This window comes from Silurus aristotelis (genome assembly GCF_946808225.1).
Source record: "Silurus aristotelis genome assembly, chromosome: 18".
NCBI classification, from domain to species: domain Eukaryota; kingdom Metazoa; phylum Chordata; class Actinopteri; order Siluriformes; family Siluridae; genus Silurus; species Silurus aristotelis.
Window position 1 is genome coordinate 8,207,199 of NC_139591.1, and position 4,972 is coordinate 8,212,170.

Sequence of the window (4,972 nt, forward strand, 5' to 3'; positions counted from 1 at the left end):
GCTGATGGGTTTATTTCGGGCATTTCCTCACAGCTCTGCGTGATCCAACATGGTCTTGACAAGAAAGATTCACTCAGTCAGAAAGGATGATAGTGGCTGTGAAGAGCAGTGCTCAGGGAGAGGACTCTTGGACACAGGTCATTTGAAAGGCCAGAGAGCCATTAAGCTCATGTCAAACTCAAGCTGCTGACACAGCACAACACACATGATGCAATTTGCAACACCACAGAAAAAAAATTGCCAGGTTTTAATACTACGTTATCAAAATACTTGTGTTTATGCAAATGACAGATGTGCTATATAACAATTGGCATGCTTATTTTGTTCCCAATTCGTTCATCTCTCAGAAGAATAACAAAGTAAGTTATTATATGAACTACAAACAATGTGGAAAAATGACTTTTCTATGTTTTTCCTGTATAGTTATGCAATGCTATTTTTGAAATGGTTACTGCAGATAGATTATGAGCACAAGAAGGGTTACACTTCTGCAGTTTATTAGAATCTTGCACTCATGCAGGAACTGGCAAAAATCTAAAAATACCCAAATATAAATATATTAAAGTAAACTTTAAAATACTGCTATGGAATAATGTTCCACTTTATAAGTATAACATTAGTGTACTTGTGATTGATCAGCTAACACTATTGCTAGTTTTACTGGTTCACACTGTTCATTTACATTGATGGTAAATTATTAAAAGTGTCTTTTACTATTCTCTATATATTAGTGGCTACAACCGCCAATATTGGATATATACACTCACCGGCCACTTTATTAGGTACATTACTAGTACCGGGTTGGACCCCCTTTTGCCTTCGAGACTGTCTTAATTCTTCATGAACCATTCCTCAGAGATTTTGGTCCAAATTGACATGATAGCATCACGAAGTTGCTGCAGATTTGTTGGCTGCACATCCATGATGCAAATCTCCCGTTCCACCACATCCCAAAGGTGCTCTATTGGATTGAGATCTGGTGACTGTGGAGGCCATTTGAGCACAGTGAACTCATTGTCATGTTCAAGAAACCAGTCTGAGATGATTCGTGCTTTATGACACGTTACGTTATCCTGCTGGAAGTAGCAATCAGAAGATGGGTACACTGTGGTCATAAAGGGATGGACATGGTCAGCAACAATACTCAGGTAGGCTGTGGCATTGATACGATGCTCAATTGGTACTAATGGGCCCAAAGTGTGCCAAGAAAATATCCCCCACACCATTACACCACCACCACCAGCCTGAACCGTTGATACAAGGCAGGATGGATCAATGCTAAGAATCCAATGAAGTTGACGCCAAATTCTGACCCTACCATTCAAATGTCGCAGCAGAAATCGAGACTCATCAGACCAGGCAACGTTTTTCAATCTTCTATTGTCCAATTTTGGTGAGCCCGTGCGAATTGTAGCCTAAGTTTCTAGTTCTTAGCTGTCAGGAGTGGCACCCAGTGTGGTCTTCAGCTGCTGTAGCCCATCCGCCTCAAGGTTCGACGTGTTGTGCATTCAGAGATGCTCTTCTGCATACTTTGGTTGTAACGAGTGGTTATTTGAGTTACTGTTGCCTTTCTATCAGCTCGAACCAGTCTGGCCATTCTCCTCTGACCTCTTTTTCGGACCATTCTCTGTAAACCCTAGAGATGGTTGTGCGTGAAAATCCCAGTAAATCAGCAGTTTCTGAAATACTCAGACCAGCCCGTCTGGCACAAACAACTATGCCACGTTCAAAGTCACTTAAATTGCCTTTCTGACGCTCGGTTTGTACTGCAGCAGATCGTCTTGACAGTCTTGACTGACAGAAATGCATTGAGTTGCTGCCATGTGATTGGCTGATTAAAAATTTGCGTTAACGAGCAGTTGGACGAGTAGGTATTGGTACCTAATAAAGTGGCCGGTGAGTGTACATTAATTGCTAGTGACTAGTATGTTTAATTGATATGCTTTTTCAATATATAGCCATATATTTAACTAACTTAATATATGTAAAGTTAATACAGACAATAAGTATAACATTTACATTTTTTCATTTTGTTTTAGAACATATTGTGTTGATTGGGAGAGAGAAAAGGAAAATATGTGGGCAATGTCTGTGTTTTATATTTACCACAAATCAGAAATGTGTATTGTCTTTTGGTGCACTGTTTGTGCTGTAAATTTTTCAGAGACCTGGCAACTCTGCCTGACACCTTTATACTGATGCCATTTAAACTCTGCATTCAAAAACCTCTTAAAAATGTTTAAATAAATAAACATGCAAAGAAACAAATACATAAATAAAACATGTGAAGATTATGGGGTCCTTGTCCTGATGCACACAAATAATGTTATTGTAAAGCTTTTTTGTTAAGCTTTCTAAAACGAAAACCAAAGACCTGTGCCTGCTATTTGTATCTAGATTTGTATTCATTTAGAACACATTATTCATACTGTCCCCATTTCTGTTTCCTGTTTTGTCATGACAAATAGCCTGCTATTTCCTTTCAGGCATAAACAATCACATAAACCACATATTTAAAAAAGTTCAATCCAATATCAATAAACAGATTAAAATACTGTTGTGTTTTTTCCAATAGAAATGGCTGTAGTCAGTCATATTTCACTCATCATCTTTATCAGGACACGACTGCAAACTGGCAGGAGACTGTGTTCTGTACTGGCCAGACAAATGCTTTGAAGATGAGAAACTCATTAAAAGTTTCAGGCTGTTTTTACTCACACTATGGACAGGTTTCCCACTAAGCTAGCTCCTCTTTTTGTGGCTTTATAAGTGGATTTGCTATTCTGACTTTTACTTGCCTTAAATATTATCATTTGAATTATTTATGTATTATTGTAAATACCCACAAACAAACAACCAAGTCAGTAGGAGATTTTGAAAAGAACAACTGTTGTGCATGGTTAGCTAGAGACAACATGATGAAATTCCTTTTTCTGTGATTTTCTGCTGACTGCTTATCACAGTTTTTCTCCCAGCACATATTTTGTGTACAAAAGTTGAACAGAAACTTTTGCGCTGCATGAGCTAAGTTATTTTTTCAGGCTACATTGTGAATTTCCCTCAATTCTACCTTTTTTCTCCAAGTGGCAGTGCTTATTCATGGTTCTGGCTGCAATATGGGGAATTACTGAAACTGGAGAGTGGTTGCTCAGTATTTAAGGCACTGGGATCCTGATTGGATGGTCGGGAGTTCAATCCCTAATATCGCCAAGCTGCCACTCTTGGGCCCTTGAGTAAGGCCCTTAACCCTCTGTGCTCCAGAGGTGCTGTATCATGGCTAACCCCAGCTTTCAAACAAGTTTGGAAAGAAAAGAATTTCACTGTGCTGTAATGTATACTGTATGTGACAAATAAAGGATATTCTTTATTGTCAGGTTTTCTTCTTTTTCAAGTCTTTTTCAAGAGATGTGGCAAGCTGTGGAACCGTATTCCAATCATGGCCTAGGTGCATTTTACACCTAGGCCTTGAGTGGTGTCCTACCTGGAACAGTTTTTGTCTAAATTCCATCATTATGATGCCACAGCTATAGAAATCTTCGATATAATACAGAAAAACACAAACAAAAAACAAATGACCTTAGGCTTTTCGTGCATTTTTGTGCATTTTTCTGTACATTATGGTTTTTCTGGGAAATAGAAATTGAGAAGAATTGTGCCTTTGTGTGCAAATTCTACAGGAGAGAAAACAAAAATATAACTGGTTTATAAAAAAAACTTAGCAAATGTTTGTAACTGTTTTGGCTGACCTTTTCTCTAGTTTCTCGTAAAAAGTCGGTCTTGAAAATGGCCTTGTAACTGTATTTGCAACCAAATCCAATTCTTCTCCTCTGTCAGCCATTGTGGAAGGAAAAAACTGCTATTAAATCCACATGAATATATTTCATATATAGCAGTTTGCTACAGATGCACTTTGCCAGCTCTCTCCAATCTCTCATCCAATCAAAAGACGTGAAAATGCCCACATTATTGTATGCCTGCTTGATTGCCTCAGAGTTGCTAACTCAAAATCTGATTAATTAAAGCAACAGTTTCAAGCAACATGTACTTTAGTCTAAAGCCTGCCTTCTACAAGGAAAAGCTCAAGGCCTCTGCACAAGATCCTTGTAATGTCCACAACATCTTCTCTTCACTACTCAACCCCCCTGCCACACCTGCTCCATCCTCCCTGACTGCTAATGACTTTGCCAGTCCCTCACTTCCTCCCCAACAATGACTACACCACACAGTCAGCAATCCATTACTTCTTTGTCAAGCTTCTCAACCCTAACAGAAGATGGGTTACTGCAAGTCATCCAATCCTGCAATCCCACCACCTGTCCTCTGGATCCAATCCCGTTAACTTTGCTTCAGACCATCACACAAGATCTCCTGCCCTTCATCTGCACAATCATCAATGAGTCATTAACATCTGGCTGTGTGCCATCTACCTTCAAGCAAGCAAGGGTCATTCCCATTTTAAAGAAACCTGCTCTGGACACTACAGACAGGTATCACTTCTATCCTTTCTTTCTAAATCTCTGGAATGCACTGTTTTTAACCAACTGCCTGTCTATCTCTCACAGAACAACCTCCATGATCCTAACCAGTCTGGGTTCAAAGTAGCACATCTCCACAGAGATAGCTCTTTTGGCCGTTTCTGAGAAACTGCATGCAGCCAAGCTGTCATCTGTACTTATCTTCCTGGACCTTTTAGCAGCATTTGACACAGTCAACCACAAGACTCTCTTGTCTACCCTCAAGAGCCTCTGTATCTGTGGAACAGCATGGGAATGGTTTGCTTCCTACCTGGAAGGTTGCTCATACCAGGTAACATGAAGGGGATCCACATCTGCCACATGCAGACTCACCACTGGTGTCCCACAATGCTCGGTACTTGGTCCCCTCCTTTGCTCCCTCTATACCCACTCCATTGGTGAAGTCATATCCTCACATGGGTTTTCTTACCACTGCTATGCAGGTGATGCTCAACTAA